Source organism: Felis catus, chromosome C1 (assembly GCF_018350175.1).
Source record: "Felis catus isolate Fca126 chromosome C1, F.catus_Fca126_mat1.0, whole genome shotgun sequence".
NCBI lineage: Eukaryota > Metazoa > Chordata > Mammalia > Carnivora > Felidae > Felis > Felis catus.
The window spans coordinates 138,325,861-138,339,507 of NC_058375.1; the positions used below are offsets into that span (position 1 = coordinate 138,325,861).

The 13,647-nt window shown below is 37.1% G+C and overlaps 1 long non-coding RNA gene across 3 annotated transcripts in view; it reads right to left on the reverse strand.

Moving 5' to 3' along the window:
• LOC102900778 overlaps window positions 1-12,022 on the reverse strand; it is a 278,882-nt gene extending 266,860 nt beyond the window's left edge. For all 3 annotated transcript variants that reach the window (XR_006583192.1, XR_006583191.1, XR_002744795.2), the window contains exons 1-2: window positions 11,889-12,022; window positions 10,631-10,712 (exon numbers count right to left, since the gene is read on the reverse strand). This is a non-coding gene — a long non-coding RNA (uncharacterized LOC102900778). The remainder of the gene's footprint in view (window positions 1-10,630; window positions 10,713-11,888) is intronic.
• Between the last annotated feature and the right edge of the window lie 1,625 nt (window positions 12,023-13,647).

Sequence of the window (13,647 nt, forward strand, 5' to 3'; positions counted from 1 at the left end):
GCATTATTTACAATAGCCACATTATGGAAGCAGGCCAAGTGTCTATCTTTTGAGGAATGGATAAGGGAGAAATGGTATGTATATATGGAAGATTACTCAGCCATAAAAAAGAATTGAGATCTTGCCATCTGCAACAACATGGATAACTTTAGATTATAATGCTAAGTGAAGCAAGTCAGTCATAGAAATAAGAATGCCATATGATTTCACTCATATATGGAATTTAAGAAAACAAGTGAACAAAGAAGAGATAAGACAAACCAAAACACAGACTCTTAACTATAGAGAACAGATGTTTACCAGTGGGGAGGTGGGTGAGGTAATGGGCCAAATAGGTGAAGGAGATTAAGAGTATACTTATCATGATGTGCACTGAGTAATGTCAAATTACTACACTTTACACCTGAAACTAATATAACACTCTATGTTAACATACTGAAAGGAAGGGAAAGGGACAGGGACAGGAAAGGAAATGTGTCTATTTAACTGCATCTATCTTTTTAAATTGAGTGTGCCACTTTAAATCACAGGAACTCTGAGTCTCTTCCTGTAACTCTTGGTCTGATATTGGCAAACACCTTTCCAGGTTTTTGTTTGTTTTTCTCCCAGATTTAGGATAGATAAAATATTTTTGGTAGGCCTTCCAAATTATCATTACAGCTCATTGCTTGTCTCCCTTTTTTGGTTTGTTTTCCTCACAATTTTTCTCCATCTACCTTCACCCACCACAAAGCCTGTGGCTCCTGGAATAAGGTGGCAGTGTGAAAAATTGCCTAGTGGAATTAGTTCATTTTTCGCTATTTGGGGACAATTACTTTGTGGTTTCGACAAGGTCTGTCTGCAAATTAAGATAAGGGCTTGGTACTGGATAGAATTCACTTGGATTTTCTTATGGTTTGGGGAGGAAAGTTTTGCAGATGTTAGCTATAGCTGCCACTGTTGTCTTCGACTACATGGATATCCAATAAAATGTTCTTGAATATAATGATTCAAGACTTTGGACAGTGAAAACTTTGTAATGAAGGCAATCTTTCTAAGTTAATTGGAAATTTGATTGAGTCCACAATGAAATTATAAAAGTATTGTATTGGGAGATTTGTTTTGTGGTGTAGGTTTTTAAGAGAGGGATAAGAGGATATTTTATATATTTTAAAGACCACTTGTAAAAAAAAAATGAGTGAAGCTGTCCATGGAAGTGTATGTGAGTGGGTAAAAAACAGTAATGAAAGATTAGCCCTCTTCAGTATCCCAAATATATATCAAAAAATGAATTAAATCAATGTGGTACTGGTCAGGAGCAGATAGGCAGAGCAATGAAATCTAATGGAAGCTCCTGAGATAACTCAAATACATATTGTATATTGAAATGTGAAAATATATCAATTAGAATCATAAAGGAAAAGAGAATTCATTTAAAAAATTGTGCTAGGATATTTGCCAAGTCATGTAGGCAAAAACGAAACTAGATCCCCATATTGCCCCATATAGGAACATTATTTTAAGATTATCGTATTTCCAAATGTAAAGTTTAAACAAATAAATAAAACTACTGTAAGAAAACATGGAAGACTGTTCTTTATATTAGGGTGGAGAAGACTTTGCTAAGAATGCCATAAAATTCACAAGATACAAAGTTGCCCATTGGTAAAATTGACTACATACCTAATCCACAATTTCTGCAGAGCCACTAATATTATAAAGTTGAAAGACAAATAACTGGGAAAAATATTTGAAGAGATAGTAACAGACTAGTTCCTGTAATATGTGAAATACACACACACGAGATATGTGAAATATCTCAAACTGTTGAAAAAAAACAACGAATCAATAGAAATGTTTACACGAGACCTGAGCAAACAGTTCACAGAAAAAAAAAAAAATGATAAACTAATGTAGCTAAAGATGTTCAACTCAAACTGAAGACAAAGTTTCATACCTATGGGATTGACATGCTCTAGGATTTATTCCTCAACTCTCCATTTTTCACCCTCTCTTCACTTTCTTTCTTTTTTTTTTTTTTTTTACCTTTTATTTATTTTTTGGGGACAGAGAGAGACAGAGCATGAACGGGGGAGGGGCAGAGAGAGAGGGAGACACAGAATCGGAAACAGGCTCCAGGCTCTGAGCCATCAGCCCAGAGCCCCACGCGGGGCTCGAACTCAGGGACTGCGAGATCGTGACCTGGCTGAAGTCGGAGGCTTAACTGACTGCGCCACCCAGGCGCCCCACTCTCTTCACTTTCTGGATTGGCCCAATCACATCCGGGACTTCAATTAACACCTGTGTGCCAGTCAAATGTTCATCACAGATGGTCTCCTAACTTCAGACCCGTACCCTCTGCTCCCCATATCTTAACTGTCCTCAAGTCCTGGCAGTTCTACCTCATTACTATCACTTTGGAAAAAAATCAATGTTCTCCAAAAAGAAGATGAACATGTTAGGAACAACATTTTTAAAAGAAAATATTACTAAATGAAAGAAGTCAAATTGAAAGGCTCTATACTGTATGATCCCAACTATATGGCACAATGAAAAGGGAAAACTTTGGATAAAGTGAAAAGATCAATAGCTGCCAGGAATTGGGAAGGGCCAGAGACAAATAGGTAGAGTACAGCGAATTTTTAGGACCTTTTTGCATAATATATACATAGAGGTGATACATGTAATGCTAGATCTTTTAAAACCGATAGAATGTGCAACACAAAGTGCACTTCAATGTAGCCTATGGACGTTGGTCTATTTTTTTAAAAAAATAATGTTAGTGTCCCCCTCAAGTTCCTGTGTTGAAATCCTAACCTCCAGTACTGCATAGTGTGACTATATCTGGAGATTAGGCCTATAAAGAGATAATTAGGGTAAAATGAAGTCACATGGGTAGGCCCTAATTCAATATAACTCTGTCTTTATAAGAAAAGATTGGGACACTGACATTCAAGAAGGAAAGAACATGGGAAGACACTGGGAGAAGACCACTCTACTAACCAAGGAGAGAGGTGGGGAACAGATGCTTCTCTTGTCGTCCTCAGAAACCAAATCTGCTGATTTTTAGTCTCAGATTTTTAGTCTCCAGAACTGTAAGAACACAGATGTCTTTGGTTTAAGCCACTGAGTCTACTGTGTTTGTTAGAGTAGCCCTAACATCGTGTAGCATGGCATACAATAGAAAACAGAGTGCATTTACAGGTGGGAGTAAATACTGTTCAGTAAAACGTTAGTTTTAGGTATGGGTGTGTGTGCATTGAGTCATGTAGGTGCATTTCCTAATACAGGTCTTAACCAGGAAAGTTTGGAAAATACTGATCCACATTACCCAGTTTTTCTCTCTCTCAATTAACAATTTAGGCCTTCATTATTTCTTGCTGGGATTACCTCAAAAGTTTCCCACATGGTCTCTGTGTTTATTCCTTTTCTCAACGAATATTCATGGAGGAATTATTATGTGCCAGACACTGATCAAGGTCCTGAAGATACAGTGGTGAATAAACAGGCCTGGTCTTTGTTCCCATTCACTCATACTCTAATGCTTGCACTGCCACTCTTAGCCCCCACTGCCATTCTCAGGCCTCTACAGCCTGAGAATAACCCTTCTGAAACACATGTTTGATCACTGTACTGTGCTCAACACCGATCAGTAGCTTGCCAGGTGTCCTTTAAAGAATGCAAACTCTCTCAGCTGATAAGAGAGCTTTTATGATCTAGTGCCTGCTTATAACTCTGGGGACATCTTTCATGGCTCTCATCTATCCCCTATGTTCCTAATGTATTAAATGGTATACATCATACCTCCCCACATATGACATCCCTCAGACTTTCATGCCTGTGCATAAACTTCAGCCTCCAGCCTCCTCACTAGCCCCCCACTTCTATCATTCAGGTAATTCCCAGTTACACTGTAGCTCAGTTACAAGTCACCACCCCCTAGACCCCTGCTTCCTACTTCTCACCACTTCTCCTTCAAAAAGCCTTCACTGACCACCCTTATCTAAATTAGCAGCCTAACCACATCACATTGTCCATTTTTTGCCTGTCTCTTCAGTTCTGTGGGTTCACTGAGAATAATAATTCTGTTTCTTTTTTTCCTTTTCCATATGTTAGCACATTTCCTGGTACATAAATGAATGGATGATAAAGGATGGATGGATGGATGGATGGATGGACACTTAGCCATTTATATGGTAATCTTTGCAGTCATTAATGTAATTATTCATCAAAAATTTGAGAAATGAACAGAAAGTATAATGCAAACATGTTATGCTAGTGGCATATAAGAGAATAGATAAAAATCATAGAGAAATATGAATTACAGTAATTGAAATAAGGGATTTCACTAAAGTATATTATGACTTAGCCTACATTTTGTAAAACATTTTCTTAAAAATTCCTATTAACAACAATTGAAATTTATTTAAATATTTTAAATCATTTAAATGATATCTGGGAGTGAATCAGCTTGTTCTCTAGATCCCAAACAATACAGACATGAAATTTTATTGGAGACTTTTCCCCCAAGGGTGAAAATAACCTGTTAGGTCTTAAATACAACAACAAATTAGTAACATGAATGGAGAATAAATTAGAAAAAAAAAATAAACCTCCAACTTGGCAAAATACCATAAGCACATCATTATGTTGTAAACTTCAGCTTAACAATAAAATGTAAACCACATAGGCAGAGTTTTCATTATTAGCTAGCTAAAGGTTTCTGTTTATCTGTTGTTATCTAAAGACTATATCCTGAAGATCATTAAAATGGAAGGAAGAGTCCAAGTGCTAGTGTCAAATTCTGCTTAGGTGGCAGTCCCTTCTGATAAATTTGTTCTTTCCAGATACCCACGGTTTTATACCAGTGCTCGTCTTACATTATTCAAGCAATACTAAGGAAGGAAGGGAGGAAGGGAGGAAAGGAGAGAGGAAAGGAGGGAGGAAAGGAGGCAGGAAAGGAGGCAGAAAAGGAGGCAGGAAAGGAGGCAGGAAAGGAGGCAGGAAAGGAGGCAGGAAAAAGGAATAAAGCGGTCAATATTATGAATGTTGTAGCCCAGCTGTCCCTTTCTAAAACTGCAACAAATTTGTACAGTTTTGCCACATGTAATCGTTGAAAAAACCAAAAGGCTCTTAGCCCTATTTTCAGAATGGAACATGTGATAATAATTTTACCTATCATTTATAAATGATAGATAGAAGAACTAAACATGTAGGAACGCAATCCACACAATCTTTGATAATTTCCTATAATTCATTCACTTTATAGATAGTTGCCATATGACATAATTCATGATCTCCCTCTCTCCAAACTTCAGGAAGTATCTTACAACTTGAAAGAGTCATGAAATAACCTCTGCACCTGAGTGAGACCTACTGATGTAGTCTACATAGATCAGCTTTCCAAGGAGAGAGAGAGGAGAAAGATAGAAAGTGGGTCTGGAAGTCAAATAGAAAATACCTGGCACATTATTCATGTAGCAAAACCTGTTGTGAATAAACAAAAATCAAAAAACAAACCCCAACAACAACAAAAACCATGTTGTATACTATGTATGCCAAGTATCAGGTGTGAAGATTTCAACAGGCACTTAGAATCCTTGGGATACACAAGCAGGCCAAACACCATGTATGAATGCATGAAGTCTTGGACACACAGTGTTATATTCTGCCACCCAGCCCCTCCTAATGCTTCAATACACAGTGCATCTTGAGCCAAAATTCCCTCCAAATCCAGCTTCTCATTACTGACTATACTGAAGAACATATTGGTCTATTATCTCTCAGCATCCTGTTTCCCATGGATAGGTCATAGGAGTAGTAAATGGAGTCTCTTCTCCTAAATCATTCCCAAACAGGAAAGTGCCATAGGAACTCATTCTGGTCTCTCAAGGGAAAGAAGAACTTAACATAAGTCTTATACTGACAGTAATATTTTATTTCTTTGCTTGACTCTCTTAAGTTTTTCCTCATTATCAATTACTTACCATCTCATTGATTCCTCCACAGTAATCTCACAATAGCAAATCCACTATTACAGTTTTTTGTTTTACAAATTTGTTTTTGTTTACAGATTTGTTTTACAATCTCTCTAATCCTCAAAATAGCATTCCAAGGTAAGTGCTATTATCCCCCATTTTACTAATGAAAAGGTAAAAATTTAGAGAAGCAAATTAACTCTCCCAAAAGTAGACCATTTCAGGGGTCATGATATGTAGGCCCTCTCATTTGTTGAGACCCTAGCATATCATATAAATAGTCTAAACAGAATTAGAAAACCATGTGATAGATCAAATTTAAATGCTTATTACTAAGTGAAAGAAGCTAATTTGCAAAGGCTACACAATGTATGATTCCAACTATAGGACATTCTTGGAAAAGGCAAATCGATGGAGATGGTAAAAGGCCAGTGATTCCCAGAAGCATGGAAGAAGGGGTGAATTGGTATATTTTCAGGGGATTTTTTGGAGCCTTTAAACTTTTCTGCACGCCACTACAATACCTGTCCCAGTTCTAGGACATAGAGGCCTTAACCTAGGGTCTTCAACTTTACACATCAGCATTTCCTGCTCTTCGCTTCAGCTTGACACCAGTGGATTCCTTATGTTGACTGTAGGCTTTGATTCTTGCAGGAGAATTTTAATCGTTTTCCCATTTTTTTCTTAGCTAATTTTTCCTAGAATTCAAGATTTATAAACATATATAAATATTTTTCCAACAAATTCCTGGAAGGAATTCCTACATGGAAACAATAGCTAAATGATCACAGTTTCTTTTTTGAAGAGAAAGAAACAAAGAAAAGAAAGAAAACCAAAGTTCCATGAACTAAGCAAGAAATTTACTTTTAATTGCATCAAGGCTAACCATAACATGTTGAATGGAAAGAATATAAGAGAGGACAATGAAGAGAGGGAGTGTGAGAGTAAGAGATTAATAAACAGAAGTCCTCACTGTGATTCAGTGCATTGCCACAGACCCTAGGGAAATCACAACAAATACAAGACAGTCCTTAACTTCAAGGGCATTATAGTCTAGATATGATAAAAACAAATAGTTATGAAAAAGTATATCAACTGTTGTGATGTCAGGATGAGGTAATTTCAATAGAATCATAGAGAAGGAAGCAACTAAACCTGATGAAACCAAGAAAATTCTATTAGCTTCTAGAGCTCACTTTTTTTTTCTTTTCAAAATTAGAGTATCTGGCTTCAGTTGGTTCATTCTCTCAGCAACATGAGAACACAAATATCACCAACAGTGTTCCCAGGATAGCTCTTGCAAGTCCCTTCAGGGCCAAGATCAAGAGACAAACATTTAAAACAGCCAGGTTCTCTGCCATTTATCCCCCCCCCCCCATCATACACTTCAATACTGCTTAGCTATATTTGCTCTCTTTCCAGTTTGAAGCTTCTTCCTGACAGAGAAGGAAGCAAACAAGAGTATTGAACAGCACGTCTGTCACTGCCATCCTGGATGCACCACAAGCGGCCCCTAATTCTTCTTTTGAGAATTATTCTAGGTTGGCATGTTTCTCAAGCCTAGCATATTTTGAGCTCAATATATTCATAACATTTTCCTACAGCTTTCAGCCACAATTTTACATTTACCCTTTATTTGGGATGCCTTCCTTTACTTTTCACACGTGGCCTTTAAAAATATCTGAACTTATCTATGAGCAGTCACACTGGTCCCCCATCTACACACACACACACACACACACACACACACACACACACACCTCCAATGCCTTTTCTCCTCCATGGGGCTGTGGTAAATGTGAAATCAAAATTTTTTTCTAGAAATAGCATATTCAAAGTGCCTTGAATAGTAATTAGCTTATAGTAGAAACTCCATTATCACTGCTGTTGTTATGGATTTCTACCTTGCTTTAGCTTTGGCTTACTTTGAATCCTTGTCTATGCAATTACAACTTGATTTTCTATAAACTCTTTAAAGTATACCCTTAAGAAGGCCAGGATGAGGTCTCACCAAGGCCACCTTTTCCTCCTTGACCTATGAAGAACTTCTCTCATGTCCTAGTCACTTTCACCCCAAATTTCCTGACACTATTAGATCAAGCTATGGTTTTTTTTCCCCTTTTTGATAGGCCCATGCTAGAGTTTCCCTTCATGTTTTCATAATTATGAAATTTATTGTCCCCAGGAAAATTAATCATGTACCAACTCCTCTGTTTCAACAGACTCCTAGTAATGTCTGAACAATAGAGAAAAATCTACACACCTTTGTATATTACCTCTTTACCAGTTTTGTGATCTTTATCATGAAAACCTCGTTTTCATTCTCTGAGCAGGCATGCTTTAAACCATTTAAACAGAAATACCAGGTCTATTTTTCTCTGTTTATATCCTTTGCTAAATCTCTCCACCATTCATCATACCTCTGCTATATTAAAAATGGATTCTTGTACAAAAAGATTCTGACCATCCAACAATTCCAGTGTGTGTGCACGTGTGTGCAGGGGTGGGGTAGGGGGTGTTCCCCACCCCATCCAAGCAATTTTCCAGCACAAGATGTGTATCCCACAACTCAACTCTGACACTGTCTACCCAGAGACAGCATCAGATTCCATAGATTAAATGCTCAGTCCCACAAGACTGCACTCCACTTCAGATGCCAACCTCCATCTCTGATTTCACATGTGTTTCTGACCAATTGGCTGTAGATTGTAGTTTCCAACAATTCTCTCCTTATATTACAGTTTAAGGGCTTAGTCCTTTAAGACCCCCTACCAACATGTATACACACACTTCAGATACCAATACTAAGTCCAGGTTTTTCTGATAGAATGGATAAACTAGAGGTACCCATGACCCCTCCTTTGAGTTTGATTGATATGCTAGAGTGGCTTATAGAACTCAGAAATACAATTTACTTACTATGTACAAGCTTATTATACAAGGACATAACTCAGGAACAGTGAGATGGAAAAGGTACATAGGGCAAGATATGAAGAAAGGGCACAGAGCTTCTATGCTCTTTCTGAGCACACCAGTTTCTCCAAATCTCCATGCATTTACAAACTGGGAAGTTCTCTGAACCCTTTAATGGATGCTTAATTACATAAGCATGTTTGGTTAAGTCATTGGCCATGGGGATTGAACTCAATCTCACACCCCTCTTCCTTCTTAATTTTCAACTCTCTAATCACATGGTTGGCTTCATTGGCAACCAGTCCCCCCCATCCCCATCCAGGTGCAGTCCAAAAGTCACCTCACTGATCTAACAAAAGACACCTTTATTCTCCCTCCATTTAGCAAATTCCAAAGGAGTTAGGAGCTCTGCCAGAAATGTGGACAAAGACCAAATATATATTATTATAAATCACATTATCACATCCTACTATGCCCCTATATTCCATGTTGTTTGACTAAGACATATACTTCCCATTGCCAACATTATATTCCTAAATTTCTATCCATTAAGTCTCAAGGATACATTAGAGTTTATAATCACCACTCAAAATTGAATTAAGTTTATTTTGTTTGCCATTGGCCACCTGAGATCATAACTGTCAGCCCCGATCATCCCTTATCACAAGCACATCTTCCACTACTGTTCTTCTACTTACAGAGATCTCTGTATTTTATAATAGCCAGAACATACAGCTCTTCATTTTTTTCCAGAATTTCTCACCTCTACACTTACAGCTTATTTTCACCTGAACAGACCATCCAGTTTCCACACTCATTCCAATTTTCACAATATGCACTTCTTTGCCAAATTAGGGCCAAAAAAACATTATTCTTTGAGAAAGAAATTGTTGGTATATAATGAAAAACAATCAAAGCTATAAAAATCATAAAATTAATGGAAAGAAATGTTTAAAGTAACTCCAGTTTTCTGACTTCAGTTTCCTATATTTGTAGACTTTTCAGTATAGTATATGGAACCAGCATCTATCTTTAATTATATAATTGAGCCCCACACAAAAATTATTAGTTTGCTTTATATATTTATGCCAAAATTTGCCTTATCTTAGAAATGTCTCCATAAAATTACTTACCAAATATGTAAAAGTGATGTTAAAACTTTATACCAGAAAAATATCAATCCCCACAATGTGCTATTCCTCCTGGTGGAGAGGACAGAATTTTATGTCTTTTTAGTACTTAGAACTGTTGCTCATTGTTTCAGGGATATTCGGATCCCAGTCCAGAAAGTCTGGTTTCATGCTCAGGATATTACAAAGGATTCATCCTCAATGGGTTATACACTGTTTTGTTTTTTTCATTTTTTTTGTTTTGTTTTCAAACACTCTCCCACTTACCAGCATCCTCATGATAATTTTACATCTCCAATTCCCGCAGAATCATTTTTCTCTCATTTCCTTTTTAAACCACCCCTCCCATCTTGTTTAAGAGAACATCACCTTTTTAAATAAGCCATAACATACACATATATTCTCTAAATCCTTCCCTTCAACATAAAAGATGGAGACCAGTATACATTTAGAGCTCCTATATTTGTTTCTGGCTTCAGGAAGAAAAATCCAGACCAACTGCTTTAAGTGATTATTCCCTATACCAGTTATCTGTGGCTATGTAATTACCTCAAAACTTGGTAGCATAGAATAACCATCTATTATTTCGGACAGTTCTTTGGATTGATTGGGCAATTCTGCCACTCTTACCTGGATCATTCATGGTGTTGTAGTCAGATGGGAACTGAAATGTCTACAAGCAGTCCACCCATGGAACAGGCAATAGAGTTCACTGTGGAATTTCAAAACAATAAAAATTACTAAAAGTCAGTCTACTTTTGATTACCACCATGTGCCAATATTTCTAAATATTGTCTGTGATAAACTACTCCTCTCCATGAGAAAAATAATTGTTGATGGTCTTAGTCTTTTCTAGCTACTATAACAAACTATCATAGACTAACTTGTAAACAACAGAAGTTGATTTTTCACAGTGCTGGAGGCTAGAAATCTGAGACCAGGGCACCAGCATGGTCAGATTCTCATGAGAACCTGTTTCCTGGTGCATAGATGGCCATCCTTTTGCTATGTCCTCACAAGGCAGAAGGGATAAGGGAGCTCTCTCTCAGGTCTGGTTAAGAAGGCCACTAATCTCACTAATGAGGGACCTTAAGGACCTAATCATGTCCCTGAAGCCCCACTTCCTAATACCATCACCTTGGAGATTAAATTTTAACATATACATTTTGGAAAGACAATCTATAGCCTCGTTCTAATTTCTCAACAATGCTAGAGTGCTTGAGTTTTAATAATATATATGTAAGCTTCAAATTAGTACATTTTATTACTTATCCTTTAATAAACATTGCATTCAACTGGGAAGTTAATTTGGAAAACTCACTACAGTTGGTGCCCCAACCCATACAGTGTCACCTACACACATTTAAGAAGAATTTCACAATGATTTGGAATTATTCAAGCTTTCTTTGTGTGCTCTTTGTATCTCCAATCCTGTGGTACTACATATTCTCTTATTTAAGATTTGAAATTTACAATGATAGAATAACAGACTAGAAGGAACTCAAGTTCTGTTTGTCTTTACAATCATTGTCCAATGACCTCTTAGAGATTTTATTGATACAAAAGTTTGTTAAAGAGGAGGCAAAGTAAGAATTGTCAGGTGTAATATTTTTGTTTCATAAATACAGTTTTTAAATCATACAAAAAATATTTCACTCTATTTGAAAAATACCTTTGAAATTTATATGTATTCATTATTTCAATTGCCAATTTTTTAAACTAAAAAATAGATCAATAAAATTATATTATTATTATTGAAATAATTTTGCCATCGAGGGGAGGAAGGTATTAAAAAATATGAGTGTCTAATATACAAATACATCATTAGCTGAAAAACCCAAGACACATTCTCTCCTAAGTCTGGAGTTGGAGCTATTCACTGGGATACCTGGATCTTTTCCACAATGCTGCTCATCACCCAGTAGCTAAACCAGCTTCCTCCCAAGATGATGTCAGGGCAGTACTCCTGGAAGGAGAAGGTGGAAGCTGCAAGGTCTCTTAGGCCCTAGAAGCATAAGTAGCCTAATTTCACTTTTCCTGCATTCTATTGGTTAAAGCAAGTCATAAGACCAGCTCAGACTCAAGAGATTGGCAAATAAACTCCACCTGGAGAGGAGGGGCTGCAAGTTTTAATAAAATATACATAAGTTGCCCTCAGGGGTCTTTAGTAGTGCAATTCAAACACTATGTAAATTGCTACAGAAAACCCATTTATTATCTCTTACCTAGGAACTATGAGGTTTTCTGTGTGGTGGGAGCTTCTTTCTGGAAACACTGCCTTTAAATCTGTGGGGCTTCTCCCTTCACTTCTTTGGGTAATTACTGCTAATTACCTCTAGGTGTTAGCAATTAATACTGATTGACCTCAGCTGTGTACCCCCAGGCTTTGGCATCAAACACACTCATGCCCTTAAAGACCAAATGCTTTTAAATCTCTTGCTCAGTTCTTTGACCTCTTTGGCCATTCTTTTCAGACCTAAATTCTGGGCAGCTTGGCAGGGGTGATGAGGGTCTGTCTGTAAGATTTCCTATGGGAGAGGATTATTTCTGCAGCAATTTAGTTCGCCAGTGACAGTAAAAAAGAGACCAAGAACCTAATTAATAAGGATTTGATGTGATTGTAGACCAAATCTGACCAAAGCTGTAAGGAACACTTTTCTTCTTCTGACTTTTCATAGCCCTTTATTTTGAACATCTTATGGAAAATTCACTTGTAATTTTTGTTATGCTTGCTTGTGCAATAGCAGTTGTCTCCTGGTAGACTTTGAATGCCATAAAGGTAGGGTTCATGTTGCCTTCTACCTTGTATTTTTTACAGCATCTTAGTTTGACAACACGGTGAGCCTAGTAAATACCCACTGATGAATAAATGAAAACTTTCTCTGTGTATTACTATTCCTGATACACCAAAGGAATTTAAAAGTAGGTGTAAACCTTAACCCCCTATACCAGAGAGGTAATATCATGACAGAAGATCAACTAATCAGGGAAAGCAATAATTAAATTTGTGGACTTTGATGTTGTACTCAAAGGCTAATTTTTCATCTGCCTAAATTTAAGATCCTCCACAAAAGAAAATCATTATTCCATGTTTCTTGAGGTGTAAAGGAAAAGACACAAAACACTTTCATTTCCTGAAGGATCTAATAGAAGCAGGAGCACATAAAATGCTTCCTCCACAGCCACCCTTTGGACCTCTGGACCGTGGCAATCCTCACCTTTGTTCTCTTAGCCTTGTCGCCTTTTCATTTCCTTCAACTATATACATCTTCAAGCCTTTGGTCTGCTGACCGGAGAATGAGCATTATCTTAATGAGTAAATGGCCGCTTGAGGAAATGAAAGTTTACAATCAATCTTTTTACAAATCTGTCTAATGGTTATTTGCAAAAGTGTTGAGGATACTGAAATACTTCTGGTTTTTTAAGAACTGAGCACGAAGAGAAAAATATACCCAAGGATCTAAACTAGTGTTGCTCTGACCAAAGTGAGTTAATTACATAATTCTGTAGTGCTCCACTCAAAGTTTGTTGTTCAATTGTTATTAGTTTCACTTGTTGTTGATATTACTTAACCCAGTGAATCTCAAACTGATATCAGAATCTGTGTGATATCAGAATCATACAGACAGCAGGGCCAACTCCAAGAG